The following is a 17,926-nucleotide window of genomic DNA, read 5'->3' as shown; positions in this document are numbered from 1 at the left end:
AGTGACAAAGTCCCCTCTTTTTTTTTTTTACAAAGACTCGTGGACTTTAGCCGTTAGACAAATACCGCTAAATCAAATTTCAGGAGGTATTAAGGCTGCGTTTGGAATCGGTACAAAACGTCATTGGTATAAAAATACCGATGGGTGGAAGAGTGTAATGCTTTAGAGCTGATGAGATTTTACATCGATTATGGACGTAAAATTCCATTCCATTTAAACGTACATAAGATTAAATCGGAGTGGAGTTTTGCGTGAATAATAATTATACCCACTTTTCAAATGCCTATAAAACCAAACTTATGTAAATACGTATATAGTCGATATCGAGTCTTAACAAATGATTTTGTTTGCTTCCGGTGCCTTGCTGATTCACGAGGCCAAGTTCCGGTGCCTTGCTGATTCACCCTAGAGCTTATTCGGTTCCTCTCCTAAATTCTTCATTCCAGGCCCACCACATCCATTAGTTTCCATTGCACTCTATTCGGGCCCTCTGGACTTCTCATCATCTCCATTGATGGAGCGCGATCCAGCCGGTCTTAGCTGTCAACGACCTTGCTTCTGAACGGGGTAGCAGGGAACTTGAAACGGAGGAGATGAGGAAGCTCCGGGGGGAACCCGGTGTAGCGGCTCCGAAGCTCAAGTTTGAATCCTTCAAAAGCAAGATAATACCAGATAGCGCAAAGTTTGCATACCTTCTTTGTTGGGGGGCAGGGGGCTCTTATAATCACTTCGCGCACTCGTTCCGAGGCCCTTGTCAGGTCGGGTACGATTACCCTTGCGCTTGTCAATTCGGTCGTCGTCCTTTCTGCTAGGACAGAACCGTCACTGCCTAACCGTCTCTCTAACTGGAGATGGCGGTGTCAGTGGCGGTGGCAGGTGGTCGTTTAAAGTGCGGCCGCCAAGCGTCAGATCCCAAGTCAGTCAGGTGCGGCGCCCTCGGGCACGGACTTCCTCAGTGTCAGGCATGGTACGATTTGTTTGGTTTTGGTGCCCAGAAGGTGATTCAGAGTGGTGAGTGCAGCGAAGTCTTGAGTTCGAAGGTATCTATAGGGCAGGTCAATTCGGTGAGGTGAATCCCGAACTGTTACAAGGTTGGCCAGCTCGGTGAGGTATATCCCGAGCTGTTACAAGGTTTGTCAGTTCGGCGAGGTGAATCCCGAACTGTTACAAGGTTGGCCAGCTCAGCGAGGTATATCCCGAGCTGTTATAAGGTTGGCCAGTTCAGATTACTCTGGTTTTGGGCCAAGGGTGAGTTTGGGCCCCCCGTAGGGAGTTCGGTCCGCTGGTGTCCCCTTGTTCACGCCTAGGCTTGGCCCTTTTGCCGAGATGTCGTTTCTGCCATGTGTCGCATAACTGTGAGGTCGGGCCAAATCTTCCTTCATCAATTGCCCCCCACTCCTCGCGCCAAGGGTCTTCCCCTGGTGCGGGGAGTTTCCGTGAAGGATGGAAATGTGCCTACTCATAAATGATGATGGTTGCGACAGCGCGCGTTTTTTAATTTCAAAAATTTGCGCCACTGGGACGTGACAGCGGGTCATTCAAAAAGGCGCACCACTACTGTACGTGCGCGGGCGGCTATCAGAGAGACGTGCGGCGCGGTCAGTTTCGGAAAGACGCGTGTCAGCGCGACGTCAGTTTCAAAAAGGCGTGCGCTGACGTTTCGCTCTTTTCGGAAAGACGTGCACCAATCACATCTCGACTTTATGGGACGTGCGGTCAGCAAAAACGTGGGTCGTCGGATCGTCTTTGATCTGCACGGTTGATCCTTGGTTACTGTAGCTATAAATAGTGGGGGACCCCAGTCGATTTGTCACTTCTGTGGTGTCTACTGAGCTAGCGTCCAATTTTTCAGCTCGCGTCCAAGTTTTTCCTATCTTGCATCAAGGCTGGTTACATAGCCTTCAAGGTTCTTTGGCTTGTTCCCATCTCCGGAGCCTTCAAAACTTTCTTTCGGTGAGTACCTTCCTGAATCCACCTTTTCCTCAATGTCTAGCTTTGATAGCTCAGACGACTCTTCAAGTAGGGCCGACGTAGGTTCTACCAACCAAGCCGTGTTCCCCGACTGCCTCAGTGATCTTGAGGTGGAACTCGAGGACTATGAACCAGTAGGCCGAGCCGCCTCGGGCAGTTTGGCGTCTACCTCCCACCGAGGTCGGATGCTAGACAGGTTTGGTCCCTCGACCATGACGCCTGAGGGGCTTCAATCCATACTTATGTCTTACAACCTTTACGGGGGGTATACATATTTTATTCCTTCGGGTAGTTTTCCTTGGGAACACGGTCCTGATGAGATCGTGATTTTTCAAGAGCAGCTCGCTGCGGGGTTGCGACTTCCTTTCCACCCCCTTCTCGTTGAAGTCATAAACCATTTCGGTGTCACCATTGGCCAACTTCATCCAAACTCTATTCGAAACCTAGTGGGGACAGTTTCCCTTTTTGGCGAGCAAAACTTCCCCTTGGACTTAGATATATTCTCCTCCATCTTGATGCTCAAGAGACAGGCGGATTCTCTTCCTGGGGGAAGACGGGCGTATTACATTTCTCCTCGCCAGGGTTTTAAGCTTCTGCACGATCTTCCTAATAAGGTCCCAGCGTGGAAGCGAGACTACTTCAGTGTGCGAAGTGCACAAGGATGACCCTTTCGGACTGGGTGGGGTGAGGCCTCTCTCGATTCAGGTGTTACTCTCAATAAAGAGACGGTGAAGGGCCTCCGGCAATGGGCACGGCAGGGTTTAAAGTGTCATCACTACTTAACGGAGGCCAAGCTTATTGCGGCCGCCCTGAGTTCGGGTAGGTTTCTAGCTATGCGGTTTCTTGCTTGCTTTGTTCTTTCATTTTTTTGATGTCGAACTCGTTTCTGCAGGTGTGATGGATGCGGAGAGAACTCATGGGGGGCGTCTGTTCCAAGGTATGAAGAGGAGGAAGCGGGTCACCAAGCGAACTCGTACCGAGCTGCCCCTGGACGAGGAGCCCCAAGTTCAAGACCACACGCTGGAGGATCTGCCCAGGGAGCCCGAGGTGACTCCACCGATGCACGAAACTACCGGGGCGCCTTACGCTGAGACCACTCATACGGGCGCTCTGGCATACTCAAGTGCTCCTGCACACTCTGGGTCCGCTCATACGCGGGCTGGGCCCTCGGGTTCGGGAGCTCAAGGGGAGTTCAAGAGCGTGTTGACATCGAACTACGCTCTTCAGAAGAATAGGGAGGCTACTTTCCCTGAGGAGATCGTGGCGTGGACCAATATTCCTTTGAATCAGGTCGCTTGCCGCGCCGTGACACATGCTATGGTGGTAAGTTAGATTTCGTCTGCATTTTTCATTTCCTGTCGCTTTTGCTGTTATTACTCACTTGTTTCTTTTGGTAGGTGAATTCTTCAATTCATGCCTTAGCGGCCCAAGTGGAGAGGAGCTCGTGACAGGCGCGAGCTGCTGAGGCTGCCGCTCATGCTGCTGAAGAAGCTTTCCGCGCGGCAGAGGCGAATACCTGGGCTGCTGAGGCGGCTGCTTATGCTGCCGAAGAGGCTACTCGCGTCACGATGGCTAGGCAGGCAAGGTCTCAGCGTGACGCCGAGGCCATGGGGGTAGTTGTCAAGCATATGGCGGACTTGAAGTTGGATTTGCAACATCAAGTCGAATATCTTCAAGAGGACATCAGGGAGAGAACAAGATTTTTTTCCAAGGCATTGAAGACACCAAGAAGATGGCCGTTGAAGACTACATTGCCTCTCCGCGTTTTGACAATCTGATGGTGGATTCTTACAGGAGGGGGTTCAAACTAAACAGGTGGATGATCCGGAATACGTACCCCGACCTCGACGTTAGTGCCATATCCACTTCGCGTATAACTCAGAAGATGACCAATGCTACCGATGGCGAGCCGGACTCTGAAGGAGAGGCAGGGCCTTCGGGTGTTGTTGAAGTGCCTTCTGATGGCGAAGAAGTAGCTCCGGGCATGTAACAATTTTTCTTTTTAGCCCCTTCTAATGGCCAATGTACTCCTGTTTCTTGCAACGGAATAGATAATCTTTTTGCCCAAGTGTTCCTTTTCCCCTAACTGATTCTTTGTCGAACTGAATATGCCACTTTCTTGCCCAGGTTATTATACTTCCGCGACTTGTTTTGCCGCGAAGGCTTTTTGCAGCGAACTAATTTTTTGTCGAGCTGATAATATGCTCTTCTTTGCTTGTTTACACTGAGGTTCTTCTTGGCTTTGCATCGTGGCAAATAGGACCTGATTTTGTCCACTTCGCTTGGCGGTTTATAGGTAGTATTGTCTTAAGTTCACGATGTTCCACGCTCGAGGTACTTGTTTGCCTTCGAAGGTTTCGAGTTCGTATGCCCCTCCAAGTGCTCTTTTTACTTTATAGGGCCCTTCCCAGTTTGGTCCAAGTTTGCCTACGCTGGGTTCGGGCACCATAATCTTACGAAGGACCAGGTCGCCGACTCAGAAGCTTCGTTGCTTTACTCTGGTGTTGTAGTAGCGAGCTACCTGCTGCTGGTATGCCGCTGTTCAGATGTGCATGAGGTTCCTTACCTCATCCAATAGGTCAAGGTTGGTACGTAACTCGTCTTCGTTCGTCCGGTCGTCGTATGTTCCTAGTCGCAATGTTGGTACTTCGATTTCCGCCGGGATCACTACTTCAGTGCCGTAGGTGAGGTTGAAGGGGGTTTCTCCCGTGGCGGGTTTTTTTTGTAGTTTGGTGAGCCCATAAGACACTTGGTAGCTCTTCGGCCCACAATCCCTTAGCTCGATGCATACGTGCTTTCAGTCCGCGCAGGATGGCTCTGTTCATTACTTCCGTCTGCCCGTTTGCCTGTGGGTGCCCGACTGATGTGAAATTTTGCCGAATCCCCATGTTCTGGCACCACTCTTGAAACTTGATATCCTCAAACTACTTGTCGTTGTCGGAGATTAGTACCCGAGGTAACCCGAAGCGACATACTATGTTCTTCCAAAAAGAAGTTCTGTATGTTTCGGGCCATGACATTTGCCAGAGGTTCGGCTTCTATCCACTTCGTAAAGTAATCTACTACAACAACTAGGAATTTTCTTCCACCTGTTGCTGATGGGAATGACCCCAGGAGGTCGATGCCCCATTGTGCAAAGGGCCACGGGCTGGCGAGGTATTTGAGGTCGGAGGCAGGTTGATGGTAGATATTGGCGTGCTTCTGACACTTGTCGCATTTTCTGACAAGCTCGACAGCTTCTGTCTTCATCGTTGGCCAGTAGTATCCTTGTCGAAGTGCTTTTTGGGCGAGTGCTCTGCCCCCCAAGTGTCTGCCGCACAGGCCTTCATGAGTGTTGCGGAGTACGAACTCGGCTTCAGCAGGTCGCAGGCAACGCAAGTAGGGGAGCGTGTAGGACCGTTGGTATAACCGTTCGTCTATTATGACGTATTTGGCTGCCTAGCGCTGCACCCTCTTGGCCGCATTGCGTTCTGCAGGGAGGGTTCCATCTATCAAGAAGCTCGTGAGTGGGCCGATCCTGCTCGGCTCTGCTTCCAAGATGGGAGCGAGCTCCTCTGTCCCCCCGAGAATACTATGCCGAGGTAAGTCCAATATGTAAACAGATCTCATGTCGTTGTGACTTGTGCTGGCTAACCGGGACAGAGCATCGGCCTCAATGTTCTCTGACCTCGGGATTTGCCTAATGAAATGTGACTGGAAGTTGAGCAGGGCTTCTTTTACTTTGGCCAAATATGCGATCATGGAGAGCTCGCGTGCTTCATACTCGCCCGCAACTTGGTTGACCACGAGCTGGGAATCGCTGAAGATGACCAAGTGTTTTGCCTTTACCTTTCGCACTAGGTCCAGCCCAGCTATCAGTGCTTCGTACTCTGCCTCGTTGTTGGATGCTGCGAACTCAAAGCGTAGTGCGTATTCTAATTTTGTGCGGCCCGGGCCTTATAAGACTATTCCAGCTCCGCTGCCTTGCCGGTTCGAGGAACCAACTACGTGAAGGATCCAGGGCTCCTCATCCTAGTTCGCGTTTCGCCTGACCAGGAGAGATGCCACACTGGCTGCTACTTCGCGGGGTTTAGACTCTATTGGCTTGGGAGCTCTGGGTTCGCCCGAACTGGGGACCTTGGGCTCGACCTGTGGGGCTTCATGGCTGAAAGTGCACTCGGCGATAAAATCTGCCAAAGATTGGGCCTTAATAGCGATTCTTGGCTTGTACTGGAGGTCATACTCGCTGAGTTCGATGGCCCATTTCTTCAGTCGACCGGAAACCTCGGGTTTGAGTAAAACTTGTCTCAGAGGTTTGTCAGTCAGGAGGATGACGGAGTGAGCCTGGAAGTATGGGCGGAGTTTCCGAGTTGCTGTCACTAGTGCGTATGCTAGCTTTTCTATCTGCAGGTACTTTGTCTCTGCTCCCTGCAAAATTTTACTAACATAATAGATGGGACGCTGGACCCGGTCTGTTTCTTTTATTAGTACCGAACTGACCACCTCGTCGCTTGTCGAGAGGTACAGTTCTAAGACCTCGCACTCCTCGGGCCGAGCTAAGGTTGGCACACAAGCGAGGTAACCTTTTAGCTCGTCAAACGCGAGCTGGCAGTCCTGGGTCCACTCGAACCCTTTGCCTTTGATTGCTTTGAAGAAAGGTAGGCAGCGGTCTGCCGATTTGGACATGAAGCGGCTTAGAGCAGCTATGCAGCCGTTTAGCCTCTGAACTTCTTTTACTTTCCGATGTGGTCTCATATCTAGAATGGCTTTTATCTTGTCCGGGTTGGCCTCAATACCGCGCCGATTGACAATGTACCCTAGGAATTTGCCCGAGGTGACGCCGAAGACACATTTGTTGGGGTTCAATTTCATGCTAAACTGACGCAGGATTTGGAAGACAGAATCTAAGTCTTGTATTAATTATTGTGAAAACTGAGTCTTGACGACCATGTCGTCTACATAGCACTCTATCTTCGTGCCAATCAGGCATCGAAACAGCCTATTTACAAGTCTTTGGAAAGTCGCCCCGGCATTTTTTAGTCCGAAGGGCATGACCTTATAGCAATATAGGCCGAACTCGGTTATGAAGCTGGTTTTTTCCTCATCGGATGGGTCCATCCGGATTTGGTTGTAGCTCGAGTAGGTGTCCAGGAAGCTTAGCAACTCATTTCCTGAGGTCGCATCCACTAGGCGGCCAATTCTGGAGAGGGGGAAGCAATCTTTCGGACAAGCTCGGTTCAGGTCGATGTAGTCGACGCACATGCGCCACTTGTCGTTTGCCTTTTTTACCAACACCAAGTTGGTCACCCAGTTCGGGTAATGGACTTCCCTTATGAAGTTTGCTGCGAGGAGCTTCTCGACCTCCTCATCGACCGACCTCCAGCGTTCTGGGGCTAAGTTGCGTTTCTTCTGTCTAACGGGTCTGACTACAGGGTCAGTATTAAGTTTGTGAGTTATCATGTCGGCCACAGACCAGGCGAAAATATCTAAATTTTGAAGTAAAAAACCCACCAGTTCTGTTCGTAGGGGTTCCTCGACGGAAGCTCCGATCTGAAGTGTGCGAGCTGGGTCCGTAGTCAAAGTCGGGATTGCGACTGTTTCCTCCATGGGCGAAGTTCGTTCCTCACCTTGCTCCGCATGCCGCTCCAGTTTGAGGTCGTCGTCCGCCTTGGTTTTTCCCTTTAGGGCGGCAACATAACACTTGCGGGACTCGAGCTGGTCACCCCGCGCTACTCCCACACCGAAGTCCGTAGGGAACTTCATGGCCAAATAGTAGGTGGAGACCACCACTCGTAGGATATGCGTGATCGGCCGCCCTATTATGGCATTGTATGGGGAAGGGGGCGCGACCACCAAGAAATCATGGTTGAGTCTGACCGCACAAGGCCATGTGCCGACTTCCACAGGTACTGTTATTTTTCCAAGGGGCCTGACTTCCTCTCCGCTGAAACCCACCAGGGGAGTGCTCGCGGACTTCAACTCACTCCTCTGTAGCTGTAGCTGGTCAAATGCTGATTTAAAGAGGATGTCTGCTGAGCTACCCGAATCTACGAGTACGTGTCTGACCTCGAAGTCGTTGATCCTTAGCTTAATGACAAGCGCGTCATCATGGGGGTAGCGGATCCCTCGCGCGTCGTCCTCCGTGAAGAAGATTGGTTCTTCGGTCTTTGGTCTCTTTGGGGGGTTCCGTTCTTCGAGGGCCGCTTCGCGAACTAAAGTCCGACCGCTGCCGAGGTACACCCTGCTACCACCGAACCTCCCACAATTACATGGATGGTTCCTCGAACTGGCCTCTCTTCCGGAGGCTGTCGTAGCAATGGTTCGGCAGGTCTGCTGCTAGACTCGGGGGCATCCTTTTCGTGCTCCCCTTGCTGACCTGCCTTGTTGTTATTATTGTTGTGCTGTACAAAGTTTCTCAAGTATCCGCGACGGATGAGCCCCTCTATCTCGTCCCGGAGGTTATTACACTGCTCGGTACTATGACCATGGTCTCTATGGAAACTACAATACAAATTCTTATTTCTCTCGTTCGGATTTCCCTTTAGGCGAGGTGGCCACTTCACGTACGGGGTGTCTTTGATCGTCATTAAGATCTCGGTCCGCCTTGTGTTTAACGGCGTGTAGTCCGTCCGAACTGCTAGGGGAGCTCAGAACGACTGGTTCGGCTTCGGCTCCTGGGCCGGGTTTTTTCTGTCGACCGGGTTGGAGAGCTCGCCTTCCCTCTTTCTTTTCTCGTTCCTGCATTCGGTTCGTTGGTTGATTTCTTCCTCTGTCCTCATGAACTTATCCACGAGCTTGAGGAATTCGGCCACGGTTGCGGGCTGGTTAACCACCATGTGCCATTTGAATTCTTTGTGCGTCACCCCTCTTTTGGCCGCCGTGAGCTGCATTGCGGGGTCCAACTGCGGTATCTGCAAGCATGCTTCGTTGAATCGCTTGATGTAGCCCCAGATGGATTCTCCTTCTTTTTGGACTATTTCGAAGATGCTTTCCTCTGTTTTGGGCACCGTTGGCTGGTGACAAAGTGTGCGATGAAGACCTGCACGAACTAGGCCCAGCACTTTATCGACCCGGGGCCAGGTTCCTGTACCAAGTGCAGGCTACCCCCCTGAGGGTGGTGGTAAAGGCCACGCACATGCACGATTCGCTAGCCCTAGCAAGGTGCATTTGGGGCTGAAAGGTGTCAACGTGGTCATTGGGGTCGAAGGACCCGTCGTACTTGTCCAGAGGTGGGAGCTTGAAATTTCTAGGTAAGGGGACCGCCAGGAGTTCTGATGCGAGGGGGGAAGGAACCGAGAGAATCGGGGCAGCTCCTACCTCGTCCAAGCTCGTCTCTTTGCCTCTGAGTTCTGACAAGGCACGGGTGGCGGTTCGACGACTTCGCCGGCGCCTTCGTTGTTGAGTGGGCCTTGTACTGGCGCTGCTGGCCTCCATGTTAACGAGCTCGATGGGCCCGGAATGCTGGTAGTTTGCCGCTAGGGTGCCGAATCGGTTTTCCATGAGCGGGAACTCGGGCTTGGAGCGTCGGGGTGCCGACCTCGCGGGCGAGGTTCCCGACCCGCCTGCGGGTTGCGAGGCGGGGATGATATTTTTCTCTCTTCGGCCTGGGGACGAGGCCTGGCTGTTAGTGGGGTTCTAGGGCCGGGAGGCCTTCGCCTGATGGGGGCGTCCATCCTGCGGGGAGGCCTTGATCGGCCTCAAAGCGGGGTGGCGAGGTGGAAGTAGTGGTTGGTTCAGTGGCAGTGGGGGGAATTGCTGTTGATAGTGATACTGGGAGATGTTGTGCAGTACTTGGTGCTGGTGAAGCTGGTGCTGCTGGAATTGTTGCATTTGGGCTTGCATTGCCCACATGCACTGCATCAGGTCGTCCAACCAGTTTTGGCTGGCTGACAGGGGGATGGCAGTCGGTTCAGTAAAGGTTGTCTCAATGGGGAGAGGAAAGGGGATGCTTGTGTTAGGAAGGTTTACGGGCGCCACTGCTTGTGGTGCATTCAAGATGGGGATCCCATCCACCGAAAGGGGGATGGTGAACTGTCCAATGCACATCACGGGGACTTGAAGTTGTTCCCCGGTGGTGTTTGTCTCCGTGCCATGTCCGGCGTTGCTGGAGGAGGCCATGAGTGTTGGGTTTTTTGAAGAAAAGGGGTTATCGAAATTTGGAGGGAGGCTTTTTGAAGCTTTCCCACAGACGGCGCCAATTGATGGAGCGCGATCCGGCCGGTCTTAGCTGTCAACGACCTTGCTTCTGAACTGGGTAGCAGGGAACTTGAAACGGAGGAGATGAGGAAGCTCTGGGGGGGAACCCGGTGTAGCGGCTCCGAAGCTCAAGTTTGAATCCTTCAAAAGCAAGATAATACCAGATAGCGCAAAGTTTGCATACTTTCTTTGTTGGGGGGCAGGGGGCTCTTATAATCACTTCGCGTACTCGTTCCGAGGCCCTTGTCAGGTCGGGTACGATTACCCTTGCGCTTGTCAATTCGGCCGTCGTCCTTTCTGCTGGGACAGAACCGTCACTGCCTAACCGTCTCTCTAACTGGAGATGGCAGTGTCAGTGGCGGTGGCAGGTAGCCGTTTAAAGTGCGGCCGCCAAGCGTCAGATCCCAAGTCAGTCAGGTGCGGTGCCCTCAGGCACAGACTTCCTTAGTGTCAGGCATGGTACGACTTGTTTGGTTTTGGTGCCCAGAAGGTGATGCGGAGTGGTGAGCGCGGCGAAGTCTTGAGTTCGGAGGTATCTATAGGGCAAGTCAGTTCAGCGAGGTGAATCCCGAACTGTTACAAGGTTGGCCAGCTCGGTGAGGAATATCCCGAGCTGTTACAAGGTTGGCCAGTTCGGCGAGGTGAATCCCGAACTGTTAGAAGGTTGGCCAGCTCGGCGAGGTATATCCCGAGCTGTTACAAGGTTTGTCAGTTCGGCGAGGTGAATCCCGAACTGTTACAAGGTTGGCCAGCTCGGCGAGGTATATCCCGAGCTGTTACAAGGTTTCAGCGAGGTATATCCCGAGCTGTTATAAGGTTGGCCAGTTCGGATTACTCTGGTTTTGGGCCAAGGGTGAGTACGGGCCCCCCGTAGGGAGTTCGGTCCGCTGGTGTCCCCTTGTTCACGCCTAGGCTTGGCCCTTTTGTCGAGCTGTTGTTTCTGCCATGTGTCGAATAACTGTGAGGTCGGGCCAAATCTTCCTTCATCATCCACCATGGCCCACTCGATTGCCAATGTGACGGTCCGGTGCCACCAAACATCACATCCTACACAGGATTAATATTTTTTTTTACAAGATCAACAATATAATTGATAACAAGAAGAAGAAACTTTTTTTTCTGACAAACAAAACTTCAAACTTCAAATGGGATAAGCATACACTAAGGATGTGTTTGGTTTGAAGGAAAAAGTAGGGAAAGGAAGGGAAAGATAAAGAAACGTTTACAATCTTTACATAGGTTTTCCTACCTTTCCCTTCCTTTCCCTGCTTTTTCCTTCAAACCAAACACAGCATTAAATGAAGTGGATTCGTGGAGAGAACCCCATACCTTTACAGTTTTCAAATCGCAAATCAGTATGCTAAATCAATTTTTTGCGATTCTTGGAAGAGGATTCTACTAAGTCCACAGTAAGTCTTCTTATTCCCCTTACTTTTTTTCCATGCAAAGAACTATAAGCTAAGATCTGATTCTTATTCAGTTATTTGAGGGCTCGCCTATCTGCAATTCTTGAATACCACACTGTAGGGACAAGATGACTAGGTGAGTACCCATCAGCATTTCAAAGAGTTGCACCTGTTGCATATCATGTAAACTGGCGTTCTTTTGGTCTCAAGCTCAATGAAAATGACAAAGAATTGCGAAGTTTCCATCTCTGGTCCTGCACTGGTTGACCTTTAACATATATTAGCAATGGCGGGCTTTTGTATTTGATCAACATCCAGTAATCAAAGTAATTCCAGCTTTACACATTCCGCCCATTTCCCAACTTTGTTCACTTTACACATTCCGACCACTACCCATTTCAATTCTTAAATTTCATACATTTCTGAATTCAGTTACATATAATTAAAAACCTTGGCCCCTAGAGATTCAAGAAACTTGTATAATGATGGTTTCAAATTCCATTCCAACCAAGTTATAAGAACAAATTAGTTGTTATTATATTGCCAAACATGTTTGAGCCTTGTGGAACTTCTTGTAGAATTATGAAACAGGTTGAAATGTTAGATATGAAAACTACCAAACAGTTTTTAGATTATATATATTGTCTCTGTTGTTTGTTACTTAGTTGTTGAAACATGAGAATCGATTCATCATTTCCTCCAGATTTTATGATTATGTATTAGCTGGCCATCATAATATTCTCCTTGCAGGCCTTTGACAACAGTGGATTTTATTGGTGTGATGTTGCGAGCCCTAGAGCCATATTCGATCATCCATGAGAAATCTGTCCAATTCTTTGTTTTGTTTTTGTTTTTTTTTACTTTGTTTGATATATTATTTGGTTCTCATTTGTTATTTCCATCATAGTTGCATGAGATTACCATCATAATAGTGAACTACTATGGACTGAAGAGTGTCAGCTCGCGTTCGACGAGCTCAAAAGGCACCTCGCCAACGTCCCAGTCTTAACCTGACCCGAAGAGGGTGATGTTTTAGAGCTATACCTCTCGGCAAGTGACGAGGTGGTCAGCTCGGTACTAATAAGAGAAGTAGATTGGGTCCAGCGAACCGTCTATTATGTTAGTAAAGTGTTGCAGGGAGCAGAGACAAACCTCTGAGGCAAGTATTGCTCAAGCCCGATGTCTCGGGAAGGCTGACAAAGTGGGCCATCGAGCTCAGCGAATACGAACTCTAGTATAAGCCATGAACTGCTATCAAGGCCCAAGCCTTAGCAGATTTCGCCGTAGAATGCACCTTTAGCTCCGAAGTCCCCAGGCCAATGGAACATGAGGCCCCCAGTGCGGGTGAGCCCGGGGTTCCTGGGCTAGTTGAGCTCGAGCGCCATGAAGTAGCAACCAGTGCGACCTCTCTCCTAGTTAGGCCAAGCGCGAACTGGGACGAGGAACCCTGGATCCTTCACGTAGATGGCTCGTCAAACCGGTAGGGCATCGGAGCTAGGATCGTTCTGTACGGGCCAAGTGGTGTGAAACTGGAGTACGCACTACGCTTTGAGTTCGCAACATCCAACAACGAAGCAGAGTACGAGGCGCTACTAGCCAGGCTAGATCTGGCAAAGGAAGTGAAAGCCAAACACATTGTTGTATGCAGCGATTCCTAGCTCGTGGTCAATCAAGTTATGGGTGAGTACGAAGCTCGCGAGCCAACCATGGTAGCATACTTATCCAAAGTAAGAGGGGTTCTGCTCAACTTCTGGTTACACTTCATCTAGCAAATCCTGATATCAGAGAACGCAGGGGCCAATGCCCTATCCCAGTTAGCCAACACTGGTGATAACACTATGAGGACTGTGTATATAGAGAATTTGCCTCGGCCTAGCATTCTCAAGGGGGCAGAGGAGGTCGCTCTCGTTGTTCAAGCAGAGTCGAGCTGGATTGATCCGCTCACGAGATTCCTACTACATGGGACCCTCCCCGCAGATTGTAATGTTGCCAGGAGGGGAGAGCGTTAGGCAGCCAAATACGACATGATAGACTGACGGTTGTACCGAATATCCTACACGCTCCCCTACCTGAGCTGTTTGCGACCCTCTGAAGCCGAGCTCATCCTCCGTGATACTCATGAGAGCCTGTGCAGTGGACACTTGGGGGGCAGAGCCCTCGCTCAGAAAGCACTATGACAGGGGTATTATTGGCCAACGATGAAGGCAGATGTAACCAAGCTCGTCAAAAAATGCGACAAGTGTCAGAAGCACGCCAACATCCACCACCGGCCTGTCGCTGACCTAAAATACCTCACTATCCCGTGGCCATTTACACAATAGAGGATTGACTTACTCGGGCCATTCCCACCAGCGACAGGGCAAAGGAGGTTCCTAGTGGTGGCAGTTGACTATTTCACGAAGTGGGTCGAGGCTGAACCCCTCGCAACAATCACAACCCAGAAATGTGCAGAACTTTTTTTGGAAGAACATAGTGTGTCATTTCGGATTACCTCGGGTACTGATCTCCGACAATGGCAAATAGTTTGAAAACATCAAATTTCAAAACTGGTGCCAAGACATGGGAATTCAGCAGAACTTCACCTCAGTGGTGCACCCTCAGGCAAATGGTTAGACAAAAGTCACGAACCGAGCTATTCTCCATGGACTAAAGGCGCGCTTGGACCTAGCTAAGGGATATGGGCAGACGAGCTGCCCAGTTTATTATGGGCCTATCGTACCACGAAAAAGGCTGCCACAGGAGAAACCCCCTTTAACCTCACCTACGGCACCAAAGCAGTCATTCTAGCCGAGATTGGAGTTCCCTCGCTGAGACTAGAAGCGTATGATGACAAGGCAAATGAAGATGAGCTATGTACCAACCTCGACTTACTTGACAAAGTACGGGACTTCGCATACATCAGGACCGCGACCTACCAGCAGAGGGTAGCTCGGTACTATAACACCAGGGTCAAAAAGCGGACTCTCTGCATTTGCGACATGGTTCTCCGTAAGGTTATGGTGCCTGAGCCTGGTGTTGGTAAGCTCGGTCTAAATTAGGAAGGACCCTACCGAGTAAAGCGAGTAGTCGGGGAAGGAACATACGAGCTCAAAACTTTGGAAGGGAAACAAGTACCTCGGGCATGGAATATTATCAACCTAAGGCAGTATTACCTATAAATAACTGAGTAGACCACGTGTCGCTCTCAGGGCTCAAGGGCCAAAATGCCGAGCTAACAAAAACCTCAGCGCAATAAAACCCAGTCGCCTCTATGCCATGGGCGAATTCCAAGAGCATACCACGAGTCACTCTCAGGGCTTAAGGGCCAAAATGCCGAACTAACAGACTCCGACATAATAACCTAGCCGCCCCCGTGACAAACGAATTCTAAGGGTGGCTGAAGCCACTCCTCCCTGGCCAAGGGGCTAAAACACCGATCTGACCAAGGAGCTCAGCGCCATAGTACATAATGTATCAAGGGCGTAAGCAGACCAGTAGATTTTGTAACGCTTAGCTCACCTCAGCATACAACCAAAAGGTAGTTCAGGCATATGCCTTACTATGTCAATCACCTAGATGTACGCCACAAGACAGTTTGGTCATATGCCTTGCTATGACAATCACTCCGCACACTCAACCATGATAGCTCGGATAAAACAACACTTGGAAAAGAAAGAACAATTTCATTAACAAGTAACTTTTGTACAATGAGCTAGACAAAAAAAAAAAACAACAAAGACTGAGCTCGTAGGCTCAGAATACAAAGACAATCACTTCGGGGACTCTTCATCTCCGCGCGAGACCTCCTCAGGAGCTTCATGCTGATCAGGGGTATCCGCTTCTTCGTCATCGTCCTCCTCCTCTGAATTTGGATCCTATGTGGCTTGATGAGCTATCTCATTTGTGATTCACGAGGTGGTGATGGGGCTCGTGTCAAGCTCGGGGTACGTGTGCCTTATCAGCCACCTGCTGTGCTTGAACCCCTTGCGGTAGGCCTCCCCAAGAACGACATTGAATTTGTCAGACTGGATATACTCCGCAACATTCTTGATCTTCGTCTCCTCTATGGCTTGAGTAAATATCTCAGTCTTCTCCTCGATGTCAGCCTTGAGGAACTCCACCTCGTTCAGGAGGGCCTTCTTATTCTCCTTAAGGCCTTCCGCCTCTGCCCTGAGGGTGTCCATCTCTTCCCTCAATGCACTATTCTCGCGTGCCAACTCCGCCTTGAGGGCCTCCACCTCGCCCCTTAGCACGTCCTTCTCGCATGCTAGTTCGTCCTTCTCCGCTGTTAGCGCCGCAATAACGTCCCTCTAGGCTCTGGCGCCGCTCTCCAACTGGTAGATCTGCTTGCGAACTGCCCTCAGATCGGTATGAGCTGCATGGGACGAGTCCTCGGCAGTCAGAGCCCGCTTCAGGTTCCTCTTGGATTGAAGAGCTAGGGTGTGCACAGTGGATTTCGCCTGATAAAGAAAGTTGGTTAGTACCGAAGAAACATGCATATAAAAGAAAGGGAGAAAGAAAGGAGAACTTACCACCATAGTGTGGGTAGCAGCTCGAGCTTTGAGCTGAGCAGGGATGAGCATATCAGCCCATACCGAAATTTCCTCGGAGTAAACGACCCCTTTGTTTTTCCAAAGGCCGCACTGGAGGACCAAGATACTTCGGCCCCCATTCGGGCTCCCCAAGCTGGAGACCGCCATCTCGGTTGTACAAATGGGCTCGACAGAGACCTCAGCGGCTATGTCAGCAGCCCTAGTGGCAACCTCGGGCTCAGCTACTAGCCTCGTAGCGGGCTCGGTCAAGGTCTCGGACTCCCGAGGTGGTATGGACTCCTCCAGGTCAATGATCGGAGGAGCGCCAGGGAGCTCGGGCTCGGAAGATGGAGCTGGTGGAAGCTTGGGCTCGGGAGTGGGGGCTGGCGGTGACTCGACCTGAGCTCTCTTAGCAGCCTGCTTCTTCCTCCCCTTCATGTGCCTGAAGAGTCTATCTCCCTTAAGCTTATCCGCCTCCATAGGACCTGCAGCAGAGCTCGACATTAGTACTCGAGTAAAAGAAAAGGAAGGTGCAAGCCGAACAACTAAGGTACTAACTACATAACCAGGCTCAAGCCGACCTGGATGAGCTTGCTCTCGGTGATGTAATCCTTGTAACTACACCCGATCTCAGCCCACGAATGGAATGTCTCCCTTGTCTTCTTGTCAAGGATGACGCCGGGGTCTTGGATGGCCGCCCTCTAGTGAGTAGGGAAGGGCCACCCTACAGGGTTCCGGACTACGAAGTAGTCCTGCTTCTAGGCTGGGATCTTGCTTGGAAGCTTATGCATTAACTTGAAGCCCGGGCGAGGGGACAAGTAATAGGCCCTCCTGTGCTCGGGGATAACACATGAAGCGCTCTTCTTGATTGTGAGGATGGAGAAGAATATGTCCAAGTCAAGGGGGAGGACATACTCGTAGCAAAGGGAAATGGTCCCGACCACGGTATGGATCGAGTTCGGGTGAAGTTGGTCAATCGTAACATTAAAGTGGTTCAGGACCTCCACTATGAGTATATGGAAGGGAAGGCGGAGCCCGGTTATGAGCTGCTCCCGGAAGATTACAACCTCATCAGGGTTGTGCTCCCATGGGAAGTTACCCGCAGGTAAACTGTAGGTGTACTCCCCGGGCAGGTTGTACTGCTGAATAAGGTAGCAGAGCCTCTCCAGGGTCATGGTGGAGGGCCTGAACCTGTCCGGCATCCGACCTCGGTGAGAGGTGGACGCCAAGTTACCCGAAGCCTCTTGCGCCTCGGGGGACTGGACTCTAGTAGGGTCACCCTGAGCCGAGGTACCCACCTCGGGCTCATCTAGCTGACTATCAAAGGAAGGCATAGCTAATGGAACTGAAGAGGGGCTAGGGTGACTCACTAAGGAAAGATGAACCGGACTGGGAAGAACTGACCTGAGCTGGAGGCTTTGGACGCGATCTCAAGACTACGGTTGAGGATTTGTGGCAAAGGAAAATGGTCAGGACCCCCACTATTTATAGCCACTATACGCGGGCATCAATGGTTGAGATCGAAACAATCTGACGGTCCTCATGAAAACTAGCTGCGCGACCTTCGAGGTGAAATCGGTTTAGCGCATTTTTTGACGTCCGCGAAGTCCATAAGTCGTGTGACGTCCGCGCGTAGACCGTATGTGACCCGGGCTTCTCCTGGTAGAGCTGAGCAGAGAACCGGTCCAACTGATGAGCTGGTGGACAAGAAATCTTAGGCCCCAAGCCAAATCCACCCGGCATACCGCAGACTCCCAACGCTAGGTCAGAACCCCTAGCACGGGGAGTGGGGGGCAATTGATGTAGGGTGATTTGGCCTGACCTCGTAGCACGGGGACACGTGGACATGACCTGGCATAAGTG

Source organism: Nelumbo lutea, chromosome 2 (genome assembly GCF_056320005.1).
Source record: "Nelumbo lutea isolate HS-2025 chromosome 2, American lotus-T2T, whole genome shotgun sequence".
Classification (NCBI taxonomy): Eukaryota; Viridiplantae; Streptophyta; class Magnoliopsida; order Proteales; family Nelumbonaceae; genus Nelumbo; species Nelumbo lutea.
Note: the sequence above shows the minus strand (reverse complement) of the source record.